This window comes from Carcharodon carcharias, chromosome 8 (assembly GCF_017639515.1).
Source record: "Carcharodon carcharias isolate sCarCar2 chromosome 8, sCarCar2.pri, whole genome shotgun sequence".
In the NCBI taxonomy this organism is placed as follows: domain Eukaryota; kingdom Metazoa; phylum Chordata; class Chondrichthyes; order Lamniformes; family Lamnidae; genus Carcharodon; species Carcharodon carcharias.
In genome coordinates this window covers 20,453,875-20,469,384 of record NC_054474.1, presented here as the reverse complement: position 1 = coordinate 20,469,384, position 15,510 = coordinate 20,453,875, and positions in this window count along the sequence as shown.

Genomic DNA, 15,510 nt, shown 5'->3' with positions numbered 1-15,510 from the left:
AGGGAGAGATTCAGAATTCGTCAGTGGCCACAGCACCTGTTGACAAGATACAAGCTGTATTTTAAAAAACCTTTAGAATTCATTTCTGTGGAGCCAGGGCTATCACAAATTCTCTGCCTGACACCACAATATCATGATTATCTCCTCTTCCTGCCATCCTTTCCTACTACACCCACTCTGGGCTGTGCTTTAGGGCCTAAAATTTAAAAAGACTGAACATAAGAACTTAAGAAATTAGAACAGGAGTAGGCTATTCCGTTGCTTCAGCCTGCTCTGCTGTTTAATATGGTGGATCGACCTCAACTCTACTTTCCTGTCCACCCCCCCGCTTGCCAATAACTCTTAACTCCTGTGTAAATCAAAAACTTGTCTATCTCAGTCTTGAATATATTCAATGGTCCAGCCTTCAGGGGCAGGGAATTCCAAAGCGTGGTGACCTTTGGAGAGAAGGAATTCCTCCTCATTTCTGTCTTAAAAGGGAGACCCCTTAATCTGAAACTGTGTACCCTAGATGTAGATTCCCCCGCTAGGGGTAACAGTTTCTTAGCATCTAATGTGTCAAGCCCCATTAGAGCCTTATGTGTTTCAATAAAATCACCTCTCATTCTTCTAAACTCCAGTAAGCATGGGCCCACCCTGCTCAACCATTCCACATAGGACAATCTCTGCATCCCAGGAATCAATCCAGTGAACCTTCTCCCAACTGTCTCCAATGCAAATATATCCCTCCTTATACAAGGAGATCAAGACCGTATCCAGTACTCTAGATGTGGTCTCACCCACACCCTGCACAGCTGTAGGAAGACTTTCCTACTTGTACATTCCATCTACTTTGCAATAAAGGCTAACATTCCATTTCCCTTCCTAATTACTTGCTGTACCTGCTTGCTAACCTTTTATGATTGTGAGAATGGATTTTTAAAAAATATTTTTGGGGGATATTGTGCTATTCTGTAAAGAAGGCTGGATGTCTGTGTTTGTGTGATTTAATTATATCTCAGCAGGAGTTGATAGGAGTCAGGGTGTCTGGGGTTTGGAAACATGAGAAGGTTAAAGGTGTTAAGTTTGGGGTGCAAGTAAGTAGGTTAGAGCTACCTGGCACAGAGAGATAAGTTGAGAGGTTGTTTGAATTTCAAAGGGGAATTAGAAGGTGACAATGAAAATGTTTGGAGGAGCAGGAGTTCATAGGCAAACAAGTAGCGGGGATATCATATTTTTATTAACCCAAAAGCAAAGGCAAGATGGAAACATGAAAGATCTTATATCTAGAAAGGTTTGAATTTCAAAGGGGTGTGGGAACAATGGGTTTAAAGAAAAAAATGGAGAAAATAGATTTAAGGAAGGATTGAAAGCTGTGTGAGGAGATGGCCATGTGAGATCTTGAAGGGTGGGCTGTGCAAAGACAGGCTTGTGAAAAAGCAGCCTCTAAACACCCCAGAGAAAAGCTTGCTTGTTCCAGAAAGCAAGGTTTTGTTACAAGCCTTGGATTTCCATAGTTGAGTGAGAGGGAGAGAGAAGATCATGAAATACCTCCCTTATAGCAACAGTGGGTGCCTTGCAGTAATATTACTGGATGTTTTATAGATTAACAATCTATTGGGGCTGTTGTCTGGAAAAGAGTGTTTATTTGTGAGTCTAGCTAAGTAGAAAACTTTTGTGAAATGTTGTAAGACTAACTTTAACTGCATAACTGTAATCTTGTGTGTTTGTTTTCTTTTTTTGTTAATAAATGTTTTTTTTTATTTGTTCATGGGATATGGGTGTCGCTGGCTAGGCCAGCAATTATTGTCCACCTCTAATTGCGCTCATTCAGAGAGCATCTAAGAATCAACAACATTGCTGTGAGCCTGGAGTCACATGTAGGCCAGACCAGGCAAGGGTGGCAGATTTCCTTCCATAAAGGACATTAGTGAACCAGGTGGGTTTTCACAACAATCGACAATGGTTTTGTGGTCACCATCAGACTTTTAATTCCAGAGTTTTATTGAATTCAAATTTCACCATCTACCATGGTGAGATTTGAACTCAGGTTCCTAGAGCATTACCCTGGGTCTCTGGAATACCAGCCCAATGACAATACCACTATGCCATTATTTTAATATTTAAAATCTCCAAAAGTGGTAGTGGAATCTTTACTTCTGAGTTCAGTAGACATACACGCTCGTAATAAAAATACAAATTGCAAATCATTGTGATAACTTGGCCAAGTTTCCCTTTGAGAGTTGGTCAGCCTGGCAGTTACCACCCGCCACATGATTCACATATGAAGTCACCAAGATGCCTTTGTACCATAGCATTCTTCAGACTCTCTCATTTAAATAACATTTTGCTTTTCTATTCTTCTTGCTAAAGTGGCTAATTTCACATTTTCCCACATAATGCTGCATCAACTAAATCTTTGCTCACTTACTGTGTTGGTCAGAGCCTGTGCAGTGCCAATCCAGGCCTGGAACTGGGACTGAATAAATTTCCACCAAATCAATTTTTATCCCTGACACATACGCCAGGCCATCTACTCTGGACTTCAATTCTTGATCTGGTGCCTTTGAACTTATTCTGCACCAATTCCTCACATTTCTTAATTGGGCCAGTCCACTTTCATTTTCCTTAGAAATGTTTGCGTCTTCATTAGGAAGTTAATCCTTTTTATGCTTCCAATCTTACCTCATTGCTTTTACTTAAGTTGTAGAAGTTGCTGTTTTTTTTATTTATTTATTTACTTACTCATTCATTCATGGGATGTGGGTGTCACTGGCTAGGCCAGCGTTTATTGCTCATCCCTAATTGTCCTTGAGAAGGTGGTGGTGAGCTGCCTTCTTGAACCGCTGCAGTCCATGTGGCATAGGTACACCCACAGTGTTGTTAGGAAGAGAGTCCCAGGATTTTGATTCAGTGATAGTGATGGAATGGCAATATATTTCCAAGTCAGGATGGTGTGTGACTTGGAGGGGAACTTGCATGTTGTGGCATCTGCCGCCCTCGTCCTTCTAGGAGGTAGGGATTGTGGGTTTGGAAGGCGCTATTGAAGGAGTCTTGGCAATTTGCTGCATGATACACACTGGATGATACACACTGCTGCCACTGAGTGTTGGTGGTGGAGGTAGTAAATGTTTAATGTGGAGGATGAGACGCCAATCAAGTGGCTGTTGTCCTGGTTGGTGTCAAGCTTCATGAGTGTTGCTGGAGCTGTACTCATCCAGGCAAGTGGAGAGTATTCCATCACAGTTCTGACTTATGCCTTTAAGATGGTTGATGAGCTTTGGAGAGTCAGGAGGTGAGTTACCTGCTGCAGGATTCCTAGTCTCTCACCTGCTCTTTCAGCCAAAGTATTCATATAGCTGGTTCAGTTCAGTTTCTGGTCAATGGTAACCCCCAGGTTGGTGAAAGTGGGGCATTCAGTGATGGTAATGCCATTGAATTTCAAGGGACAATAGTTGGATTCACTGTTATTGGAGATGGTCATTGCCTGGCACTTATGTGGTGCAAATGTTATTTGCCACTTATCAGCCCAAGCCTGAATATAGTCCAGGTTTTGCTGCATTTGAACATGGACTGCTTCAGTGTCTGAGGAGTTGCAAATGGTGCAGAACATTGCACAATCATCAGCAAACATCCCCACTTCTGACCTTATGATGGCGGAAGGTCATTGATGAAGCAGCTGAAGATGGTTGGGCCTCAGACACTACCTTGAGGAACTATTGCAGTGAAGTCTTGGACTGAGCTGATTGACCTCCAACAACCACAATCATCTTCCTTTCTGTTAGGTATGACAGTTTGCTCTCAAATAGTGTACTTCATAAAAAGATTGGAAAAAACTGAGATGAGGAGAAACTTCTTCACCCAGAGAGTGGTGAGCCTGTGGAATTCGTGATTACAGAAAGTAGTTGAGGCCAAAACATTGTATGTATTCAAGAAGGAGTTGGGTATAGCTCTTGGAGTGAAAGGGATCAAAAGATATGGGGGGAAAGCGGGAGCAGGCTATTGAGTTGGATGATTAGCAATGATCATAATGAATGGCGGAGCAGGCTCGAAGGGCCAAATGGTTTACTCCTGCTCCTCTTTTCTATGTATGTTTCTGTGTATTTTGGAAAAGTAGTTTGATTGGTTGCCTCTTTGTTTATGTTATGTAACTCTATACTCTTCAACACCTTGATGATTCATTTGTCATTGCTTTGAAGCACGAAGTCTTTTTTGGAAGTCACTGAAGTAATGCTCATAGCTAAGTGGTCCTGTGGTTGGTGGTTCATTGCTGACTTTTTTCATGTACCTGGAGATTCTTCACAGTTTTGAAACCTTTCCCACTGTGTTTACTTCCTCATATCAATTACTTCCTCCAGTCTCTGCTATGATATGGCAGGTGGTATTTGCCAGGCTGACCAAATCCCAAAGGGAAACTTGGCCATGCTACAACAATGATTTTACAATTTATATTTATTATAAGAAGGTTTATGCATTGAAGTCAGAAGTAATGAGTCCACTACCACTGTTAGAGATTTTAAAGATTAAATTAAAATGTTTGTTAACAAAAGAAAAGAAAACTTAAACAAACAAGGCTACCGTTGCACAATTATATTTAGTTTTATAACAGTTCTTACAAGATTTCTACTTAACTAAACTCCCAACTACACACCCCTTCCAGGCAGCAGCCCAAATAGATTCTTAATCTATGAAACATCAAGCAATATTACCACAAGCACAACTGTTGCTGCAAGGGAGGTATTTCACAGCTTCTCTCTCCCTTTCAATCAACCCTGGAACTCCAAAGGCTTTTAACAAAACCTTGGGTGATGGAACAGCAGACTTCCACAGGGTGGCTGGAGGTTTTTTCTCAAAAGAGTGTTTCACACAGTGCACCTTTCAGGATCTCACACAGCCACACCAACACAGCTTTCCATCTTCCTTTAAACATATTTGCTCCCTTTTGACCTGTAAATCCCATTGTTTCAATATGTCTTTGGAAGATCCTTTTCCTAGATATAAAAACTTTCATATTGTCATTATGGCCAGCACTTTCAGGGAAAATAAGCTTAATAACTTTGCCTTATTTATCTTGCCAGCTGTAAGCATCTTATGTCCATTTAAAAATCAAACAACCTCTCAACTTATCTAAAAATGAAAATTCCATTCACACTTTATCTGCTAAAACTTCATCCTGGCTTACCCATCCCCATTTCAAATGCCTGTTTAACACCTAATCCCTTTTTATGATTCCAACCTTGCAGTCTGACTGTCTACAGTTTAATTAAATTACACACACACACACACACATACAGACACACACACACACACACACACACACACACAGACACATACAGACACACACACACAGTCCCCATACAAGTCTGCTTTAAAGTAACATTTGAAAAAAAGTGATATTTCCTTTATATCATTTACTGGTGTCTGCTATCTGCTGTGATTCAATGGCTCAAAAAATCAGTGGATTCAAGTCCTACTCCAGAGATTCCAGGCAGGTTCCAATCTTACACTCTAGTGTAGAACAGAAGGAGTGCTACATCATTGGAGTTGCTGTTTTCTCAGATGAAACATTCTTTCTTTCCCCACTACTCTGCTGAAAATACCCATCCAACTTTCCTTCATATCCCTAAAGGACATTAGTGAACCAGATGGTTTCACAACAATCAACAGTGGCTTCATGGTCATCTTTCAATTCCAATTTTTTTTTTTCCATTGGATTCAAATTTCACAATCTGCTATGGTAGGATTTGAACTCAGGTCCCCAGGACATTACCCTGGCTCTCTGGAACATGAGTCTGGTGACAATATCCCTACACCACCACCACCACTGCTACAGCCTACCCAACATATCTTTAATGCGTAGACTAAATATTTTCAACTTGTTCCAAATTATTATACATTTTTGTTGTTTGCTTTACTTAACCAAATTATTTCGTTGGCCTTTTATTTTGCAAAATATCACACTGTGTTAGACCTGCATCAATTTTATCATTTCAAAATTATCCCAAATCCAAGTCAATTTTACTTATCGATATAAAGCACTGGGCAGGATTCGCTAGACTGCATTCCTCTATATGTTTGTGCATTCCTATGTTTGTATATTTGCCTCTCTCTCTCTACTGTAGCACCCTGCCTCCAGATGTAACAAATGACCCTGAATGGGTTAAATTTGAGCCTCTGAAAGGCAAAGTCTTTGGTCAAAATTGTCACTGTGCATTGACAATGCTTGCAAATAAAATCTGAAACTCTTAACACTAATGCATCTCCTCCTGGACTGCTATTTTTTCTGGAAAAGGTTGTTTTGTAGCTCTGTGAAGTCATTTTTATGTCAAAGAACTACTCTCAGTAATCCTGCCATATTCATGCACATTTAGGAGCCCAAGGGGTTAATTCGGCAATTCATGGTTTCATTTTGTCAAACTGGGGAAATAACCATAAAACCCAGATATATGTTTATATTCAGCAATGTAAAAGCTGCTGATTAGTGAATGTTGAAGCAGAGTTAATCTGATACCAGAAAGGGGATAAACCTCAGCTGCTGGTTCAAAGTAGTTGCTGGTAACTCCTCAGCAGAGGCATGGAAACATATAAAATTTACCACACATTATGTCTTGGTTGGCCAAAAAAAAATGAAATTCAGCCTGATCCATCTTTCCAGCTCTAGGTCTGTAGTCCTGTGGGTGATGACACCGGAGGAGTATATCCATTGCATCGACAGTTTCTGACTCTGCAAATCTTTTAGAAAGTTAGTTCCAATTTCCTGCTCCCACTACCCTCTGGGTGACAACATTTCTCCTCAGATCCCCTCTAATCTTTCTGCCAGTCGTTTTAAATCTATGCCTCCTGGTTATTGATCTCTATCTAGGACCCTCATAAATTCAAACACCTCTACCCTGTTACAAAGAAAACAATCTCAACCTGCCAGTGGGAATGGTAGAGCAGTTTTTATGTTACTGGACTAGCACTCCAGAGGCCTTGCCTAATGTTCCCCAGATATTATGCTAACATTAAAGTCAGTTGCAAAAATAAATCTCTGAAGAAGGGTCATACGGACTCAAAATGTCAATTCTGTTTCTCGCTCCACAGATGCTGTCAGACATGCTGAGTTTTTCAAGCATTTTCTGTTTTTGTTTCAGATTTCCAACATCTGCAGTATTTTGCTTTTATCTAAGTATTAAAATCAGTTAATTCAATTTGGAATAAAATACAATTGCGAGTGGGTTATTGTAAAAACCCATATCTTTCACTAATGTCCTTTAGGGAAGGAAATCTGCCATCCTTAGCCTATCCAACTTATGATGATTCCCGACCCACAACAATGTGATTGACTCTCAACTGCTCCCTGAAATTGCATAAGAAGCCATTGAGTTATCGAGAAGGCGACTCACCACCAACCAAAGGCTATTAAGAATGAGTAATAAATTATTGCCTTTCAACATCCTGTGAATAAAATAAAATCTAATCCTTATAGATAAAATTCTCCAATTCTGGCAATATCCTGGTAAACCTACTTTGTACCCTCTTTAGAGTGATCACATCCTTCTACAATGTAGTGATCAGAACTGTATGCAGCTGTGCATGGTGCATAGCTGTAGCACAAATAATGCATGGTACAATTCAGCATCACCTTTCTGCCCTTATATTTCAGAAGGCTTGTTGCCATAGGAGATCTTTAATCTTCCTTTTTTTTCCTTTCAGCCACATTTGTCTGATCACAGTCAATCACAAGATTAAAGAGTTGCAAGTTTGCTAATGGTGATTACCGTTAGGTAAACCCAAGATGATGAAACAAGCAGAATCATCTCAAATGTCCAAACATTTGGAGGTACAAACCACATTGAAATTGATGCTCAATACTGGGCCAGCTCCCCACCCCCCCCACTCCGAAAACAAAAGTGTTCATGTTCTGCAATTTGCAACACAACTCTGAACAATTACAGTCAACACAAGCTCCTTAGCCATTTTAAATCATTGACCATTTAACAAATTCAAAAATGTCATTTTTTATAAGTGATAGCCTCGTGTCTGGAATTACAGACCTTCATAGAACTCAAAATAACCAGAATTTCTCCATGGCCACAATAAAAGTTTACTTTTATGAATTAATAGGCTAAATAACCCCAATTAATACATTTTAATTCAGAACAATATCTTGAGCTAAGCACAATACAGAATAGATAAAATTATCGAAATAGTATGTTTCCAAAAAACAGAGAGTATATTATGCCATCTTTTTTGTCCTTTAAGGTGCCTTTCCCAATTACTGTACGGCAACTGAAGAAAATGTTAGCTTTCACAGTTAAACAAGCCCTTTGTAAAATCTTGCAATAAAAGGAAAAGAGGACAGAACAGTGGCACCAAAGCATTCACACAGGTTTTTTAAAGGGACTGAAATCTTACGACCTTTTTTCTCATCCTCTGACGCCCACTAGAGGTGACTGCAACACCAGCCTTTTGCCCTGATAAAATAACAAATTTTCCTGGGCTATAAACTTGGACTTTATGTCAAAGACATTTCAGGGCCTTGAGCTCTCACCTTTGATAGCCATCCAGATTGATTTATTAACAACATTATTCTAAGAATAATTCTAATATTAAAAGAATTAAGTCTAAGCGTTCTCACTCTGCACATCTGCAAGGTCTAAAGGGGGTGTCTCACGTAGAACTTTGTTTATCTCGTTGTGCAAGGTGCCTCCCACATTTTCAAGATGAATCTCAAATTACTTAGCCAGTCAATCTGGTTTTCCATTCTCACTGGCCCAGGGGACACTCTTAGAATGGGCCCAGACACTGACCACGGCTGAAGGCTTTTGCATCCGCTCAGCCTCTGCCAAAACTCACTGGATCAGCTCTGCCTTACCTCTGTCTTACCTTCCTTACCAGTAAATCTTCTTTTATTCAAAATTAATTACTACTTTTCAAAACCTTTGGAGTGGGGAAGGAATTCATTGCAATAGCAAGTCTCAGATTTACGGTAACCAAATTAAGAAAACAGTGCTTCGTAAATGTTTACTCTACTTCATAATGAGGCAATACATCGTCAGTTTAAACTGCATAAAGCAATGGAAATTTTTAGACGAAATCCAACTGAGACAGTGTTTCAACGAAGTTCAAATTGATTACCTCAAGCATTCTTGCAACTGTAATTTGCAATTCTTCAAAACTGCATCTCTTACCTTTTGTTTAAAAGGGGTCTGTGCTTTCCACAGTTGAACAAGGAAAGTTTAGATGAAATAAATCCACACTAGGGTCTTTAACTTAAAATATAAAACACTAAATATCAACCACTTGGATTGTGCCTCATTTTGCGCTGAAAATATTTTAACATTTATTTTCCAAACTCAGATTTATATACATTAAAAATGTACCCACAAACACTTCCCATCAATAATGTACATTGTCTATTGCCCAGCTGCTATCTGTTCTATTACCGCTTCTGGTTTAACAGGCAGTACTTAACCTTGCTAAAAACTACCTATAAACAAACATAAGATGAAAAGGTTGGATGGGCGCCTCTGAACTCAAAATGCTCCAAGAGTGTGCTTGACTAGATTTCAATCTTTTGCTGTCTAATTAGACTACAATGTTTATATAGATTCTTTATTCTAAAATGGAAGCCTGCAAAAACACATTTCGTACAGTTTCCTAACTTCTTTTTTGGTGGCTTGACTCTGATTTTAAGGTTGTGTTCTCTTAATCTAAACTTTCCTGTTGGAGTGCTTTTTTGTTTGAATTCATCTTGTTACATTAGTACAGTTGTAACAATGCAGGATCACGTTCGCTGATGATTGCACAATGTTCAGCACAATTTGTGACTCCTCAGAAACCGAAGCAGTCTGTACCCATATGCAGCAAGACCTGGACAATTTTCAGGCTTATGATAAGTGGCTGGTAACATTTGCGCCACATGGTCAAAATCCTGAAACTCCCTTCCTAACAGCACTGTGGGTGTTCTTACAACACAGGGACTACAATGACTTAAGAAGGCAGCTCACCACTACCTTCTCAAGGGTAATTAGAGATGGGCAATAAGTGCTGGCCTAGCTAGTGATGCTCACATCTGGTAAAAAAATAAAAAAACACAAGTGCCAGGCAAAGACCACCTCCAACAAGAGAGAAGCTAACCATTTCCCCATGACATCCAATTACCATTGCTGAATCCCCCACTATCAATGTCCTTGGGGCTTACCATTGACCAGAAACTGGACTGGGCCAGCCACATAAATACTGTAGCTACAAGAGCAGGTCAGACACTGGGAATTTTGTGGCAAGTAACTCACCTCCTGACTCCTCAAAGCTTGTTAACCATCGACAAACCACAAGTCAGGAGTGTGATTGAATACCCTCCACTTGCCTGGATGAGTGCTGCTCCAACTACATCCAAGGAGCTTGGCATCATCCAGGACAAAGCAGTCCGGTTGACTGATGCCCCATCCAACACCTTAAACATTCACTCCCTCCACCACTAACGCACAGTGACAGCAATGTGTATCATCTACAAGGTACACTGCAGCAACTCGCAAAGGCTCCTTCAACAGCATCTTCTGAACTTGCGACAGCTCCAACCTAGAAGGACAAGGGCAGCAGGTGCATGGGAACAACACTACATGCAAGGTCCCCTCCAAGCCACATATTGTCCTGACTTGGGACTTTATCACTTTTCCTTCATTGTCTCTGAGTCAAATCCTGGAATTCCCTGCTTAACAGCACTGTGGACTGCACCACATGGACTACAGCGGTTCAAAAGGCAACTCGCCACCACTTTCTCAAGGGCAATTAAGGAAGGGTAATAAGTGCTGGCCTAGTCAGCAATGGCCACATCCCATGAACGAATAAAAAAGAAACAAATCTTGATTCAGACTTGTATCATTTGGATATTACTGGCTCTATACATTGAGTTGCTCACACTTATGTGTCATCTTCTCCTCTGATCACTGCATTTCATGTACATTATCAATAAATTATAGCAAAGCAATGATACATACAGGTAATCAATTAATTGCAGCGAAACAAATACATGCACACAGCCAAAATTTGTTTTGTCATTTTCAATCCCTTTCAAAGAACCCGTCACCATGGTTATCTTGCCTTAATTAGCTCAGCACTATTTCTCAAAAGCGCCAGTGATCAGATAGGAATATTTGCTGCATTCTTTCTTTCAAGCAATGTGTCTCATCTTTATTTGTGGAGATGCCCATGCCTTGTGCCCCCTACACAGTGTACAGATTACAACCCCACATTCAGCAGAAAGCTGTTTTAATTTATCTTTGGGTTCTGATGTAATGTGTGCTGGCCCACTGGCAGCCCAGGACATTGAGGTGCTCAGGTTGTGTGAACTCTTGTTCCCAAGGCCCCTCCACCCACCAACCCCACCCACCCCCCCCCCCACCCCCATCCCCTCCCCAAACTGAAAGAAGGAGGTTTCTTTCTATCTACTCTATCAATACTTTTGAAAACCATAATTCCCTGGTCCATGTTGTGAAACTAATGGTTCTGCAGACAGAATGGATGTGACTCGCTATATTCTTCTTGGAAATAGTTGCATATAGCCGCATTAAGGGTGCACACTGAGAGGGAGAAGCAGCATGTGTGAACAGGATAGGGAGGTGGTTATGCTGAAGAAAGTAGCTCTGGTGTGAAACATGCTGTTTTGGAAGGGGAGCTCATCCAAAGGCTGCTATGTGCAAGGTTCCATGTGTGTTACTTTAAAATGAATATCAGAGGGTGCTCTGAAGAGTGGTGAAGTTAACAGCATTTCCTACAACACACTTCTGGGCACAATAAGCTAAGTTTCACAGGATGATATCTTGGCTGTGATGGGAAGTTGAGCGCCAGAGCTGGATTCTGAAATGAAAATGAGAAAGCATGAAGTTAGTGTGAGAAATGAAAATGGTGAGAAACTCTTTTAAGTTCAGAGGTTGTGGGCATCACTGGCAAGACTGGCATTTATTTCTCATGCCTAATTGTTTTTGAAAATATGGTAGTGACCCACCTTCTTGAGTGCAACTGAGTGTTTGCTCAACCATTTCAAAGGGCAGTTAAGAGCCAACCACAACATCGCTGTGGGTCTGGAGAGACTTACAGATCAGACTAGATAAGAATAATAGGCTTCATCCCCTAAAGGATATCAGTGAACCACTTGGACTTTTATAGGAACTGCAAGGGCTACCATTCCATCAATGTGCAGTTGGCAGCCCAGAATATCAGTTAATGCCCACCATGATGCATTCATCCTGAGACAATCTGCCTTTCCCCTGCCTTCCGGCCTCTTTAGACCGTATGTAGCTGCTCAGGCAGTTAAGAGCCAACCTCAACATTGCTGTGGGTCTAGAGTCACATAGAGGGTTGCCAGCTCTCCTGGAATGGCTGGGAGTCTCCTCGAAGTGGCATCAATGTCCCAGTAGCCAAAGAAAGCCTTCTGGGTGATTTTAAAACAATATTTTATGTTGATGCCATTGAGTGAGTTGGGCTAGTTTGGTCGACAAGCATCATCACCCCCAAACCAGGAAGGGCCTCACACACTGGATGGGGAAATGCCCTCTCCCCATCCCTGGATGGTAGGGAGCAGGGAACTGGGCGGGGAGTTTTTTAAAATTATTTATTGATTGGATGTGGGCATCATCGGCCAGGCCAACATTTATTGCCCATCCTTAATTGCCCTTGTTCAGAGGGCATTTTATGAGTCAATCACATTGCTGTAGGTCTGGAATCACATGTAGACCAGACCAGGTAAGGATGGCAGGTTGCCTTTCCTAAAAGGACATTAGCGAACCAGGTGGATTTTTTACAACAATCAACAATGGTTTCAGGGTCATCATCAGACTTTTATTTCCAGATTTTTATTGAATTCAAATTTTACCATCTGCTGCAGTGGGATTTGAACACGGCCCCCAGAGCATTACCCTGGGTCTCTGGATTTACTAGTTCTGTGACAAGACCACCGCCTTTCCTGACAACAGCTCCCAGAGGACACTGCCAGCTGTTGGGGAGGGCAATGACATGACTTGCTCCAGGTGAAACGCCAGAAGCTGAGGTAAAGGGTTAAAGTAGTAGCTGGATATGGCTGTGTTCAAGGGCAAGTAGCAGCTCAGACTGCCACAGGGTATTTCTGCAGTGGTAAGGTCTTATACGGACAGTAATTTCCTAGCTACAATTAATTAAACATGTTATCTCAAACCTTGCTGGAAATAATGATGAGCTCATGCTGCATGCCACCACCAATGCACAAATCCGCCAGTAAGTTCAGCCAAAAAAGAGCTATGTCACGAGTTGCTAACCATCAGGACTTGCTGGGCAATTTAATCCAATCTGCATAAGCAGCACCTCCTTCTCAACCTGTCTGCTAATTTTCAGAGCATTCTGGATTTACTCATTCGCTGCTCTTTAAACTCACAGCAGAAAGTTACAGCTCATTCTTAGATCATAAAAACCCTTTTTGTGACATCATAATTGCTAATAGAACAACTCCCTAGCAGAAAGAAGAATTTAAACTGTTTAAATCTCATTCCTGAATGCAGTAAATTGTTGATATAGATCTGTAAAATTTTAAATTTTCAACTTTTTACAGCATGAAATTCATCAGGGGCAGTAGCGGCAGCCTTGGCCTAGAATGGAATGTTGAATGGTTACGCGGCATTCTGATTCCAGTTCTATTTGAGTATCAGGATTCCAATTTGGAATATCTCTGCCTGTGTCAATTGCGGGTTGGCAGCTGCAGTTGTATTGAAAGCAGACCGGCTCACAGCATGGCTAAAGCTTAGCAAAGGGTTTTATTATGTATGGCTTAAGATTTTCTTGTTGCCAATGTTTCCAGTATCTCTCTCCTGCACCACCAACCCCCCAAACCCCCCACCACCTCTGTTATTTGACAGCTGTAAGAGGAAGTTGGGAAGGAATGATCTTCATGTATCTCCTTTCATACAGCCAACTTATAGAACCTGCTTGCACCATGCCCCCGGCTTTCCGTGACATCACTTCCGCTGACATCTCTCGGAATATGTCCGGCCCAAGTTGGCAACCCTAGTCACATATAGGCCAGACCAGTTAAGAATAGCAGATTTCCTTCCCTAAAGGATATCAGTGAACCAAATGGACTTTTACTGAAACAACAGTTTCAGATCACCATTACTGATGACACCTTTTATTTTTTTTAAAGTTCCAGCTTTATTTAAATTTCCAAGCTACTATGGTGGGATTTGAATTCATGCATCATAAATCTGGGCTTCCAAATTGCTAACCTAAAAACATAATCACGATGCCACCAAATCCAAAGGATATGCCCACTACAACTAGTTGATGACCTCCTTCTGCTTCCTTTGTGTCAGTGTAGTTCCCAATTAAGAGGAAAGATTGCTTTTAAGAGCTTGCATGTTGTTAGGCTCCTTGATGAGCACACACAGCCAATCAGCAGAATGTGTTGTAACTCTTTCCAGCACAAACACATTTCTATCTGTTTACTGAGATAAAGTTACATTGTTTCATAGTTTGCCATTGTGAGATTTGAACTCTTGATCTTGGGGCCCAGTACCATAACCACTTGGCTATTTAGGCCAAGCTCAGAATATGTTGTACTTGGCTGCATGCAATGATCAGCCAAACGAAGAGGAAGCACAAAGTGCAATGCAGAACTTAAACTGTTGCCATCAAACAGATTTGATACTTTGGCAGAAATGGTAAGCATACCTGGACTGTCATTAAGATAGTGTAAGCCAAGAGTGCTGAGTTGGTTCTGGGTCATCCCAAAGGCAAAAATGAGAAGTAAATTAGCACTGACACTTGACATGCAATCACTGAACGGAGGAAGGTCCAGCACAACACACCTGATTGAGATGCTAGAAAATGGAAGAAAGAAGAATTCACAGGATAAGACAAGGTGGTTAAGCTCAGCATGTAAAGTTGAACAAACTTAAATTGAGAAACAAGAGGGAGACATAGAAATGTAGAAAACAGACTCAGGAATAGGTCATTCCTTCGAGCCTGCTCCACCATTCAATATGATCATGGCTGATCCTTTATCTCAACGCTGTACTCCCACTTTCTGCCCATACCCCTTGATGCCTTAGAATGCAGAAATATATTTCCTTCTTAAATATATTCAGTAACTTGGCCTCCACATCCTTCTGTGGTAGAGAATTCCATTTGCTCACCTATGAAGATGTTTCTCCTCATCTCAGTCCTAAATGGTCCACCCCAAATCCTGAGACTCTGACCCCTTGTTCTAGATCCCCCAGCCAGAGGAAATTTCATCCCTGCATCCAGTCTGAGCTTCCCTGTCAGAATTTTGTATGCTCCAATGAGATACCCTCTCATTCTTCTAAACTCTAGGAGAAACCTCTCCTCATATGACAATCCTGCCATCCCAGAAATCAGTCTGGGTGAGCCTTCACTGCACTTCCTCTATGGCAAGTATATCATTTCTTTGGTAAGGAGACCAAAACTGCACATAATACTCCAATTCTGGTCTCACCAAGACCTTATACAACTGCAGTAAGATATCCTAGCTCCTCTACTCAAGTCTTCTCGCAATGAAGGTCA